The 14,244-nt window shown below is 40.0% G+C and overlaps 1 long non-coding RNA gene across 1 annotated transcript in view; it reads right to left on the reverse strand.

Annotated features, from left to right (window-relative positions):
- Positions 1-206: 206 nt before the first annotated feature.
- The window catches only part of LOC137448592 (uncharacterized), a 77,034-nt gene continuing 62,996 nt past the window's right edge, over positions 207-14,244 (reverse strand). Inside the window, exon 4 of the long non-coding RNA XR_010989149.1 lies at positions 207-618. This is a non-coding gene — a long non-coding RNA (uncharacterized lncRNA). The remainder of the gene's footprint in view (positions 619-14,244) is intronic.

Consider the following 14,244-nt stretch of genomic DNA (forward strand, 5'->3'; position numbering starts at 1 on the left):
GCAAGCTTCTGATTAATAATTAATTTGCTTTGGCAAACAAATCTTGCTGGGTGATTACCCTGAGACAATTCTTACTAGTATTTTTACATGCATAGGAAGTGTTGTCCCTTTTCAGCAGCTGATGTTACACCTCTTTAGCCACTTAGCCAATGAAGTTAAGTGAGTTACTATTGATTCTTTTATTTGTAATAACAGGAATGCAGCCTAATCACCTCTCCAAATCACCCAGGCACTGCTGAATGAGGATGGAATGTAAAAAATGTGTGGAGAAAACAGGAATTCTGTGTTGTTGAGAACACCTAGCCAGGCAGGCCTTGCTCCTCACCAACTGAATGAGAAATAGTTTTAATATTGCAGTTGCTAGACATAAAAAGTAGATATTTTTTTCACCCATGTTGCATGTTTTTTTCCAACTATATTTCACTGTTACATTGATCACAAAGATTAATCAATATTTCACACGGTTCAGAAGTTCCAACTCTCATAGCAATCACTTCCCTGTTTTGTTGAGTAGGTCTACTCATTCTCTCTCTCTTGGAACTTCTTTCTCCATTCAGCCGAGCAGGTCAGGAAATTAGTTGCTGATTGTGGGCCAAAGGCTGTTACATGCAGATACAGCTGAAGAGAAAGAAAGATGTAATATTGTTGAAATTTTCTGAGCACCATCTTTCTTTTCCTGCTTTCACAGTAATTCCCTCCCTCAGTGTGAAATAGGCTAAACCTTCCTTCCTATAAACCCCAAAGCTGGACAATAAATAGAAATTATACTGCAACATATACTTCCATATTTACAGTGTACTGAAAATCTTCTTGCAAGGCCCTAAATGCCTGTGCTGCTGTCAGATGTGTTGCAGCTCTTAATAAAGTATGATTTTTCATTTCAGTATGATAACCAGCCTTTCTCACCAAACTACTCTGTACACAGTATTTGACTAGCTGCAGGAAACTATTCTTAGGTATCCTTTTCCTGGTAAAAGTAACACAAATGTTCAAAAAATGTCATGCCCAGCTTTTGCAGTGTGCTTAAGACATAATCAAATTGCACCACCAACGTGCACTACTTGCAGCAGAGCAAATTAGTTTTGGAAATGTTTAGCTTAATATGCTGATGTTCATGCACAGAGCTGAATTTTGAGAGAGATTTGTTCTTCACTGAGCTTTTCTCTTTACTGAGCTGATCTTCTATGATCAGGTGACCTGCCTGGTGGATGTGGGGAAGGCTGTGGATGTAGTTTACCTGAACTTCAGAAAGGCCTTTGACACTGTCCCCCACAGCAAACTCCTGACCAAGCTGTCAGCCCATGGCTTGGACAGCAGCACTCTGTGCTGGGTTAGGAACTGGCTGGAGGGCTGAGCCCAGAGAGTGGTGGTGAATGGTGCCACATCCAGCAGGTGGTGTGTTCAAGAGGAGACTTGGTAGGGTGCTTGGTGCCATGATTTAGTTGATTAGGTGGTGTTGGATGATAGGTTGGACGCAATGATCTTTAAGGTCTCTTCCAACCTGGTTTATTCTATTCTAAGTACACTTCTTCCACACTTCATTGCCTCAATTTAGTAAGATTTAAAACATCTCCAATGTAGGTCCAATCTGATATCACGTGCTGTATCTCTGGCATTTATCAGTCCCATGTCTGTCCAGCTATCACATGCAGCTGTGTGACACACCCAGTGCATTTTCCATAGAATTCAGCCTTGTGTTGCAGTCAGAATAACAAGAGAATCGTACAGCTCACAGATCAGCAGTATTTATACATTTACTAAATGCCTTCCAAAAAGCCATTAGTCTTTTTGGTTGCTGAATGTGTAAGAAATTCTGACTAAGCAATTCCCTAGGGGAACCATTCTTTTTCACTAAGCAGTGAAAAAAACTATATTTCAGAGCACTGAAAAATACCCAGCTTTTCTTGAACAAATCCACACATATCTTGAAATGCATTGCAGAAAATTGTGAAAACATTACATTAAGCTGATAATAATATAATATCCTTTTTCTCATCCATGGTTATATGTAATTGAACATCTGTTACGTTTTTGTATGTGGCATTCCCCAGCTGCTGCTGCTGAGCCCCACATGCCTGGTGCTTTTATTCCAGAGCGGTTTCAAAACACGAGTCACAACAAATTTATTCAATGTTCTTTCAGTCGTTGTTGCTGTTGATTTTGTGATGTCAACAAACTCCACAGCAGTTTACAATAAATGCAATGCTAGATGAATGAATTTTCATTAAAAATATAGGAAAAATCTGCAAAGTAAAACCAGTGGTCAGGATGTATCCTGCTAAAACAGAAAATAGGTCTCTCAAAATCAATTTAAACAATCTCAGCATCTGTTAGCAGGCAGTGAATGAAGACATACCTTAATCTCCATATGGGAGCACCTACCTGAGCAGGAGATAACTAATTCTAGACCACTCCTTTACCTAACAACCAAAGGCCTGCCTAGAAGTTAAGTCAGGAAACCTATTCCCAGGGTGAAAGTGTTCATTGTGTAGCAGGAAAATAGCTGACTTTTGGAAAAGCTTACCATGGGAATACTACAGATGCTATCTGAGACAGACGCACGGTCACTGAGCACTAAGGATTTAATTCAAACATCTGTATTAGCAGAGTTCCACAGTTTCTCTGATCTGAAGTTTCAGCACTGCTCGTGTTGGTATGTATGTCACACAGGCACTGATACATACAATAACTCCTTCCTTTTCTTTTTTCCTTCGTTGTGATTATATGACATGAAAGAGATTAGTTTTGGTCTTGAAGTATAGTAAAATGTATTTTTGCCATGTACGAGAGCAGTGAAGTCCTTTGGGGCATCTTTATTGAGCTTGAGTTACTGCTAGGTTGTTTCAGAAGTTTTCTAAAAAGAAAACAACACTGGTTTGAAAACCCCAAGTCTTGAAAAGCCCTTTCTCAGCCATTTCTCACTTGAACTTTTGTTCCATCGCTTTTCATGTCACCCCGACATTCACAGCTATTTAATGCTCCTGAGCTGCAAATAATTTTAACATTAAAACATTCGTATCGTGGGATGAAGAGTTATTCATTTAGTTACTACCATTGCACAATAATAACCTCCAAAAGGAGTTGTGGTACCTTTTAACCAGTGAGAATTGGGGCAGATTCCTGTTACAGAGGGGAAATTAGGAATATGAAGGTTGATTTCTCAAAGCCAGTTTGACAGGACATGGTTCTGGGGATTCTTAAGAGTAAAAAAATAAGGATTTTATTTTTAAAGGAACCTTCTCCAAGTTTTTCACCTATTTTAACTCGAATCTCAGTCTTCTCTGACAGACAATTTTAAATTTGCATGCAAACATACCTATTTGCCTTTTTCGCATCTGGAAATAACTATTTTCAAACGGCAAGTTATTTTCCTGCTTCCTGTTTTCTTCCAGTTTAGAGGATTTTTAACTCCATAGAAGTAACAAGCACCTTCACTTTTGAATATTAACATCTTTTACCATCATATGCTAAGCGAAATTAAGGTCATTGAAGTGGATTTAGGTAAAACCATACTGAAACCAATAAATCAAGAATTCATTCAGGATAAGCTTTAATTAGCTAATGTTCAAAGTTACTGCAAGGCAGCATTGAGAGGCAAATCACCTGAAGATTTCACAGTATATACACATTCAGTGTTCCAAGGTCATGTTATTTTAAAGAGAATTTCCCAACTCTGTACAGTGGAGATGCTTGACTACTAGTAGAGCACAACACCACCTGAACTTGATCACCTTTGACATTGTTCATAAACCACAGTGTATCTCATAAAGAGGAAAACCACCTTTTATCTCTCAGTTTTGTATAGCTGCTAGTACTTATATGCATTAGAAACTATCAGTGGTCTCTGTGGGCTTAATTACTGTAGGGGAAGAAAACATCTTGCATATTAAACTGAGTAATTTTTAATATTAAAAATCTTGCATGAAACTCTTGTGCTACACCGTGAAAAGCTTTCTAGTCTGTTTTGCTCCTTAATGGAGGATCACACACTTGCTGTTTACTTGTTCCAGGAACAAATGCAAGCGGTGGCAGCAAAGGCAGACAGGAGTCTGAGTGTGGTAAGCTGCAGTCAGGGGTGAAACCAGCAGCCCAGCTGAAGTGCATGCACACAGTGTGGGTTATAAACAAGAGGAGCTGGAAGCCTTGTTACAGAAGGAAATTTATGATGTAGTTGCCATCACAGAAACATGGTGGGATGACTCACATGACTGGAGCACTGTAATTGATGGCTACTGTCTCTCTCTTTAGGAGAGCCGGGCAAGGGAGAAGGGGTGTAGGGGTGGCCCTGTACATTAGGGAGGCTCTAGAGGCCATGGAACTAGAGATCAAGGATGATCAAGTTGAGTGCCTGGGGGTGAGAATTAGAGGGAAGGCAAACAATGCTGATATCCTGGTTGGACTCTGCTATAGACCACCCAAACAGGACGAAGAGGTTAATGCATTATTTTATAGGCAGCTAGAGGCTGTCTCAAGATCACCAGACCAGGTTTTCTGGCACAAACATCAGCATGTTCATTAATGAGCCATTATAATTGCATTTGCATTTTTATTCATGGCACACAGATATGAAGGAAATCGTGATGGAAAGCAACCATTCAAGACTTCTTGTAATAAGGGCATAGGTGTTCGTTCACCCTAGAGCACAGCTTCTATAGCAGGCAAAGACATTTATTATGTTACACAGCAAAGTTATATACTCTATCAGAAGGCATATGTGCCACATCTTAATTGGTTATTTCCTAGTGCTGTGTGTGTAATTAAGGCATACAATAGGTTAAAATAACAAAACAATATTCTAACACATCCAACCAAAATCTGCCAAGATTCTCCCTTCAATTACAAGATGTTTACATTCTTTTCTAAGTCAGAGACCAAACATAGCTGTTCCAAAGCTATCCAAAACCAACCCTTCTCCTACACAGACTGACTGTTTCAGTCCTCTTCAAAACTTCCTACTAAGGCTATGAAGTGTCAGACTATTCACTGGACTTGTTCATGTTCCACAGAACCAAGCAAGTGGGAGGTTCTGCAGTCAGTGTGTGTGCCAGCAGTGTTGATTGTTAGGTTCTTAGTTTTTCTCACATCATTATTTTCTGTCCTAAATATTCTTGTGAACCTGTAAATTGGGCTCTGTGTAGCTTGCTTTTCTGCTGGATGGCAGCCCAGTCCTTCAGGAAGCCCAAGGTGTGGGCTGCTAGTCCTGAAGCTGACACAGTGGGTGCCTAGGTCAGCTGGTGTCTCCTGGTTTCTTGTGACTTGCTCCAGCCCTGAACTCCTCTGTCTCAGAAGGGTGAAGCCTAATACATCCAGCAGACTGAGGTATGTGTGTTTCTTTTGAATTGTCTCTGATATGTGTCTCTGGAGAGAGAGAAAGTATTAGGAAGGGAGAGGAAGAAAAGTCACAGAATTTCAACAGGCTTTTTAGTGAGAACTCTGGTTTGTCTCCTTGTTTTTTTTAATACAGGTAATCTGTAGTGCCCAGGTCAGAAATGCCTGCCCCTGTGCAGCATGATTTTCACAGTTTGGGCTCTTACTCTTGTTTGCTGCCAGGTCTGACAAGCTGAGGTTGCTCATTTTGTATGAGTGACAGTAACCTGGAGATATGGCCTTCTTCGTGGCATACGTGCTGTCAGTTTGGGTTATTCGCATCCTGTGGTAGTGTTGATTGCCCCTCTGATGTAGGCAGAGAGCCTATTTGTCTTTGTAGCTGAAGTACTGGCAGACTCACAGAGGTTTAACCAGAAGGCCCCTCAAGTCCCTACGGCTGATTTCATTATGGCTTTTTTTCTTTTTCATTATGTTTGACATTTTGAAGGCTGAGCCTCATTATAGATGGGCAATCTCCAGCACCAGGCTGGGAAAATGAGCTTTGTGAGATGGAGAACATATTAAAAAAGAAAGTGAAAAAGAAAGACCACAAAATTAAAAAGAGATCTGAGGCACATTTTTGTCCTGTGATGTTATCTGTTCAAAACAAGGAGCTAGAAACCAGAGACCTTAAAAGTGAAAGCAAAGATGTTTCCTCTTTGCTGGGCATTCAAGTTACAGAGAAGTATCAGCTCTACTGTCGTGGGTTTTATGCTCAGTGTATCAATAACCTTCCTAATGTAGCAACATTAATATTCTAAAGACCAATTCTGCTTTTTTTGGGTTTTATCCTTATAAATCCAGCTCTCCTGTTTCATCATACTATATAAATGTTCCTTTATGTTGATATGAATAGGCTACTAGAGCAACAGACTCCTGCAACGCAGGCCAAGGGAAGACTGAAGCAAAACATGACTCCCGTGCATTAAAAAGCTCAAGTTCCCTGGAGTTGTAGAGCCAGCAGGCAGATACCAAAATTTAAGTATTTGCTACTGAACATATCAGTGACAAACTAAACTTCATTGGCAAGCTTGGTTTCTGCATTTCTCTGCCTCTTCCTGAAGGCATTATACCTTACGAGAATGTCAAACTGTGTTTCCAGAATAGAGTGAATTCTTTATAATGTAATCAGAGAGTTAAACATTAGCACTTGGGACAGTTTGGCATTGAGCACTCTCATCAGTCAGTTTCCCCCTTGTTTAGGGCATACAGGGGGAGAAGAGTTGAAGAAGCAAGATCTGAGTCTCGTTCTAAAAATCTACTCTACTAGGTAGATGGAAATGGAAAATAATCATCCTAGGCATGGAAAGTTGAGGTACAGCAATTTCAGTCTACACTACTAGAGCTCACTGGCAAAGCTGTCTTTATTCCTGCAGCTGGGGAGGTTTGCACAAGGTTTTACTGCTCCCCTAAACTTTCTGCAAATCAGTTTACAGTGGGTTGCTCTAAGTGGTCTCTGTACAGAAGACTTTGTTTATGACTATCTTTAGGTCTTGTGGATTTATATTAAACCTCTGCATATTGAGTGAAAATGTGAGGAGCAAGATCTTTTGCCATAGTCAGTTGAGAAAGGCCCTTGAGAAGATCAGTTGTAGTAGGCAATATTTCTGTGAAATGAAGCAAACCCAAGGACATGGATTTGGGATTAGATGAGTGATTATAATATTTCCTTCTACTGAAAACTCTTTGCTCTTCAATGTGAAACAAACATCTTGCTTTTTCATGTGAAATATGGTGGGCTTATGCTGATATAAAGAGAGAAAATTTTCTCTCTACAACTACCTGAAGGGAGGTTGTAGACAGGCAGAGGTTGGTCTCTTCTCCCAGGCAGCCAGCACCAGAACAAGAGGGCACAGTCTCAGGCTGCGCCAGGGGAGGTTCAGGCTGGAGGTCAGGAGGAAGTTTTACACAGAGAGAGTGATTGCCCACTGGAATGGGCTGCCCAGGGAGGTGGTGGAATCACCATCACTGGAAGTGTTCAGGAGGAGACTTGACAGGGTGCTTGGTTACATGGGTTAGTTGATTAGGTGGTGTTGGATGATAGGTTGGACACAATGATCTTGAAGGTCTCTTCCAACCTGGTTTATTCTATTCTATTCTCATAATCAGTTTAAAGGCTGTATTCATTGACAAGGGATTAGAAGCTATTACATAACAGCCATACAGAGAAACTTAGGCTTTGTATCTGCAAATACACAAGCATTTCTCTGTTTTATTGCATTTCAAGAAGGGAAAAAACCAAACAAATACACAAAACTTACGGTGTGTTTTTTTTTCCCTGTAAATAAAATAGGATTCCTTTTTTGAGCAGTTAAACTATTAAAAAAATAAGGACATCAGAGGCATTTTATGAAGAACTCAACAAGTGTAAGGTCTGCTGCTAGTCTATGTCACTATATAGAAACAATTAAAAGTGCAGAAAGGGTAGTGTTTGGACTTAATCAAAAGGGTAATTTTAGACTCATAAAACAGCTGGCCAGACAGTAATAAACACAGCTTGGAAGAATGACAAGGACATTTTCTTGGAGTCCCCTCCCCAGTGGTTCAGATAATAAATCTTTAAACAAAACATCCTTTAGAAATGTGGTTGAAATAAATGGACACCATTTATTGAAGTCTCTGAATGGGGTGAAATGATAGAAGCAGCAGAGGGATGTGATCTCAGAAAGCTTCAGCCTTGTAGGGAAAACATAATCATATGAGCTTCTCCTGTTTTCACTTAGGAGCTAGGGAGTTGTCCAAACACTAACTGGTATTAGTTAAAACAAAACAAAACAAAAAATCCACCACTATAAATCTAACTGATTAAAGTAGATTTATAGCTGTGTGCATTTGCTGTGGTTGGCAGTTACCCTGGTTTGGAGTCTGAAATCCTGAAACTGGAAGAGTGTAAGATGCACTCACCTCCTCCATCCAGCCCTGGGCTGGATTTTTTTCCCCCCATGTTTGGAGTACCCATTACCAGCCATCAACCTCGGCTACACTCAGAACAGAACAGCAGCACTCCAACAAGCTGCTGAGCTGTGGCTGAGCCTGCCCAAAGAGCAGCAGACAAGCACAGGCATTTTGAGGTTGCTTACCTTTGTTTTTTCTTTCATTGCATAAAGTCCTATTGATCTGCCTTACTGGATCTGCTTTTCCCTATTTCTTGTCTTGTCTCTTTTGGGAGTGGACTCTTGACTTCTCCAGTATCAGATTAATCTCACAGATTGGCAGCTCTCATGGCTGTAGATTGGAATTTGTCCTCAGGACAAGAGGAGTCTGAGCACACAGAAATCTTAGTTCAGAGGCGCAAAGGGGATAAGGTAGAAGGGAAAGTATTAGAGCGAGAAAGGAAATGTTCTCTTTAAAACAAACTAGCAGAAGATAAACTCTTCTTAAAATCAAACTATAGAGCAAAATGTACTTGTGACTGTGGTGGTGAATAAAAGCCCATTTTGGAAATTGAGAAACTATTTCATTGCCTTCAGGATGAAAATGAGCTGTGCCAGGAGCGGGCTGGGTGCTGCAGCATCCCAGTCTCAGTAATCTACTTTCAGTAATCTACTGAATTTTTTTTTTAATGACCACTGGTTCTAGAAAGAAAAGTACTCCAAGCAGCAATTAAGCATTTAATTTCCTGAGATAGCCAAAATAAAGACTAAAAAAGTATTTCTAAAATGGATAGGCTATCTCCAAGTTGGTTTAGGCGAGTGCCAAGAGTTTTGCTACATATTGTTGGACATGGATCTGTTGGAGCAAGTCCAGAGGAGAGACACAAAGGTGATCAAAGGTGTGGAGCATGTCTCCAATGAGGACAGGCTGATGGAACTGGGTCTGTGCAGACTGGAGAAGAGAAGGCTCCTGGGAGATGTTAGAGCAGCCTTCCAGTTCCTGAATGGGGCATACAGGAAAGCTGCAGAGGGACTTTTTATAAGGGCTTGTTGTGATAAGGTACAAAGGTTTTGAACTAGAACAAGGTAGACTGGGGTTAGACACTTGATATTCTTTAGTGTAAGGGTGGTGAGACACTGAAATGGGTTTCAGATGAACACAGCATACATGAACAGATACAGATATACATCAAGGCTTCTCATAATTTTATATATTATAGATACTAAGAAAACCTGAAAGACTTTAAGAATGTTGGATTTCCTGTGGCTGTTTTACAATGTTTTGTCTATATCAAGGTTGATAACAAAGGCAGTTATGAAAATACACAAGCATGTATGGGTTTGCAAAAGCTGAATATTTTCTCTGCAGTGCTTTGCAGTTTGTTAGACAACCTACAAACTCATTCCATCCTTAGAAGTGTGAAAATCTACTGCTTGCTAAATGAGGAATTGCTCCAGGAATTCAACAAGATGCTGATACCCATTTTTGATATATTAATTTCTTTCCCTTCAAAGCATTTAGCTGGTGAATAGATCTTTTTGTATCTATGACAGTGGAGATAATATGGCTGCTCCTGATCTTCCCTACTAGGAAGACACTGAATCATCTGGTCCAGTGAGTTAGTGTGTAGTTGAGTATCTTGCAGATTAATGAAATGCACACGCATCCTGCTGCCACGTGCAAAGTACTTCCAGTGGAAATATATGTGAGGAAAATAAAGTATTAGGAAAATATAGCCATCTGGTGTGTGAACAGCAAAGCTTGTTGAAAGATTGTGTCTACTCCAAAATGGGCATAAAGCAAACAAACAAAACTCCTTCCTGGGATATTAATTTCTTTCAGTTGCTTTAGTTCAATAAATATATTCCTGAGGTTCTTTTCCTTCCCCTCCACTGAAATGTAGCTTACAAGCTTTAGAAGGAAGAGCTGCTTTGAATTGAATAATTGAACTATTTGATTTTCTTTCCCATAAGACAGAAACAAGAATTTTTTTTCCTAAACAAAGCACTTGAGTGTAAATTTTGTCTCCTGCAAGAGTTCATAAAGGAAATACATAAATCTGTGGAAAGTTTAGATTTTGAGACGGGGGCATTTTTCAGTGAAAAGCATTAAGTTTGGAAACATTACATCTGAAAGATTTCAGCCAACTCTAGTAAGTAGGGTCCAAAGTCAGCTTCAGTCAATGTATTACCTAAGAAAAGCCATAAATGGCATAACATAATCCTGAAGTAAAAACTAAATGACAGCCCTAAGGCATGAAACAAGATTGAATTACAATTATAAAATCAGGCTGTCAATATTTTGATCTTCCAACAATGCAAGTTCACTGGAGGAAATTTCAGTCACGCTCCAATTTCACACATCCTTGGCAACAATAGCAAACATACAGCAGATGAGAAGCACTGTGTGCACTTATGTGCTAAAATGTAAACTGAAAGGAACAGTGAGACAATTGTCCCTGGTAACCAACAACTCAGATCATATTACTGTGTATGTCTGAACAATTTCCTCAGCTGTTGATAATGGACAAGAGTCATCTATAAATTTCTGTTACCAAATTTAAATATAGTGGGTTTTATTCATGAGGGGCCACCCTCCACACAGGCCATTTCTTTCTTGTGTTCTTTTGTCTATATGGTTTTGTACCCGTGAAACATCATTAACGTCCCTCAACTTGTTCTGAGAAAAGGATCTGTAAAGCTGTTTGGATGAAAATGTCTTGAATGTGAGTACTATCTGCAGTAAAATATCCAGGGTCACAGGTCAAGAAATATCTATTCATACAGATCAGAGAGGACTGGTGCAAGCTGACCTGTGCTCGACCTTTAATTGATATCAGCTTTGGCTTCAAGAAGTTCGCAACGTAATGCAAGTGTGTGTGTGTGTGTGTGTGTGTGTGTCCTGTCTTAGTTCAGTCTCGAGGGCCATCATGTTGCTGAATCTGCTTACACAGAAGTCAATATTGATATGGGTAGCCATTTGCTGCCTCCTTTCGCTCTGCCTACCACACTTAAGCAACACTTTGAAGAATTTTTCATCATTGCTGACCTTAACAGAATTCATACATCAAAGGAGAAAACTCAGTATCCTGCTCCTGTTTAACTGTGTTCTGAATTTTGTGTTCAGTGTTGTCTAATCAAAGAGCATGAGATTTCCCAAGTCAAACAAAAACTTGACAACCTTTTCCTTTACAGCTACCAGTATCATTTTAGGTAGGCCAGACATTCTTGATTTATTAATAGTGAATTTGGGGTAAGGAAAATTAGAGCTACTGCACTAGCAGGCAAAATACCTGCTTGGTTCTAGAAATGTAACTTCAGTTTGCATTTCCCAGTTGGAGTGTAGTCTATTTTTGTGAAATACACATTGACAATACAAACAAATATTTCTTCTCCTCTAAAAAGCCATTATTGCAATGTTCATTTTCATCTTCAGCTATTCAATGCCACATTTGCTGAATATTCATCTGGAGAGAATTTGAGCTTTTAAATGTGATACAAGATTTGTTTTTTCCTTCCCTGAAGCATCTTCCTTCACACCTCTTTATCAAATTGATAATCCAAATCTGTATTTGTCAAATTGAATTTCCATTGTCTTAGGAAAGGAATGTTTTTACAGTATCACAGTATATTAGAGGTTGGGAGGGACCTCAAGAGATCATTGGGTCCAACCCCCCTGCCAAAGTACGAATTTCTTAGGGTAGTCTGCACAGGAATGTATCCAGGTGGGTTTTCAAAGTCTCCAGAGAAGGAGACTCCACAAGCTCTCTGGGCAGCCTGCTCCAGTGCAAGAGTCAAACCTGAACAGGTCTAGCTAGTAACTGAGCTCTCCTCACCACACACCTTGCACGCTTGCAGCTTCTTAAGTGTTACCTGGGAGAGATTCCATCTCACTTAAATAAAATAAAATAAACCAAACAAACAAATTAAAAAAACAACCTTATTCTTCAGGTTCTTGCTTAGTTCTTTTGGGTTCAGTTTTTAATTGTGGAAGGGCAGGAGAATGCTGGTGGGTGCCCAGCTCTTTTTGCAACAAGCTGTTAGAGCAACCACTCAAGCCACAGGGAGGCAGGTTTTGGCTTCCTCTTGAGCCCATATGGTTTGGACTCACATGGACAGAAAAGTGCTGGAAAGTAGGCCTGTTAAAGAAATCCAAGCCTCATGGTCAAGGAAGAGCAAAGGAAATTATGGTTGAAAGAAGAATTGTGCGGAGGTTTCAAGAAATAATCCTTCAATTAGGGACTGAAAGTCAGTAGAAGGGAGGGGGCCTTGCTGGACAGGGATCATCCTGTCTCCCAAACCATTAAATCTAATGCAAGCAAACATTTAGGATTTAAATAATTTGGCACATTAATTAGTGGTTCTGACTCTGTTAGTTTTTCTACTTGGTATGCTTGGTCCTTGCCCATCATGAATCTGATTAAAGCGCATGTCAAAAGTCTGACAAACCAGGTGATAAAATCCTGGGGCAGTTAGCTCTAGCTCCTGGCTGCTGTTTCAAACTGCAAGGCAGTTTGAAAACTGTCTTGTGTTCTGTCCTTGCTGCCACTGGCTAAAGGCATTGTTCTGCTCATGCAAGTTTTGTTATTTATTCACCTCTGGATCAAATTCTCATGTCTACCATAGTCCTGCAAATGTGGGGCACAGCTTTTGTCTGAATAAACTGCCCTGATTCGTTTATCTGAGTACCATAGTTGTGTACAACATGGCACTGCCAGGATTTAGAGCACCTAGCTCAAGAGCTGGATTGAGGGTAGCTTGCAGGTAGAAGGAAGTCTTTGTTGAAATATTCCTGCATTTTAAAATGATGCATTGTGACTGTTTTCTCTTTTATGGAAGTAGGTCAAGGAGTTTGTTTTCCAGCATTTTCCCCCGTGTTACATCTTTGCAGTCAAACCCTTCTTTAAAGTACATGCCAGTTAAAATTCAGGTCTTTTGTTCTTCTACCACACCAACTTTTGAAAATCTGGATTTGGGGATTAGGTCCTGAATAAGTATTCCACTAATGTTGCCTGAAGACAAAGTTCAAAAACCTCACGGGCTTTTTGGACCTGTGCTCTTTTTCCTCACAGTTGCTGTTCTGTAAATGCTGCTTTTTCACTTGCAATTTTCCTCTTGCACTCACTTGCACTATTTCTCTTGCAATTAAACAAAACCTTACCATTTATACTAGTAATGACAAACACCTCATTTAGCCAACAAACACTTTGTGATATGCACAGAGACTAAAATAACTGGATTTTTCCACTTACATACTAGAATTGGATTTTGTTTCCCAGTATTCTAAATAGATTTTTTTTCTCAGAGGGAGATGACATTTAGATTTCCGTCAAACTATGACACTGTCTCTTTCAAACCTCCTTGACACCTGCTTATAGTCGTTCTTGTTACCACCTTGGAACGGTCTAGACCATGGCTCCAAACTCTTCTGTGATGTAAGAGTGCTTATTTGTTCATGTCTCTCTCGTGCTGTGTATGTGCTGTATAACATATAGTGTCATATTAGTGTTAAGCATAAATTATGTGAGTTACTATAGCTAAAGCATGAGGTGGAGTAGCTGGTGTTTATCTTCCTCAGGTTCCTCTCTCCTCAGTGCAGTAAAGCTAACATGATACATAGCCAATCTTTGCTGTCTCTCAAGTACATTTGTCTTAGAGTCTGTATTTCTCCTTTTGTTTGGTATGGAATCCCCTTACACATCAAGCCTGTTCCAGCTTTATGATTTTTTATTTCTGCTAGCTGTACTCCTCAGTACAGATAGGTCAGAAAGTCCCCTGCATATAGCTAATGCCCATCCACACCTGAAGCTTGTTGCCCTTCTTTCTTGAGGTAGAAATACTTATACTTGTGCCCATGCAGTACTGTAAGAGGAGGTCTCCAAGAGGAGGTCTCCCTTATTCTCTCCTAATGCAGCCCCTGCACAGCAGACTGTTGAAAAGGCCTTGTTGCTTTAGATCCTACCTAAAATCAGGGGTTTTTTAATCTAGCCCCTTTGCAGGAACA

The sequence above is a fragment of the Melanerpes formicivorus genome, unplaced genomic scaffold (genome assembly GCF_026170545.1).
Source record: "Melanerpes formicivorus ecotype bairdi unplaced genomic scaffold, bMelFor1.0.p_v2 SCAF_25, whole genome shotgun sequence".
NCBI lineage: Eukaryota > Metazoa > Chordata > Aves > Piciformes > Picidae > Melanerpes > Melanerpes formicivorus.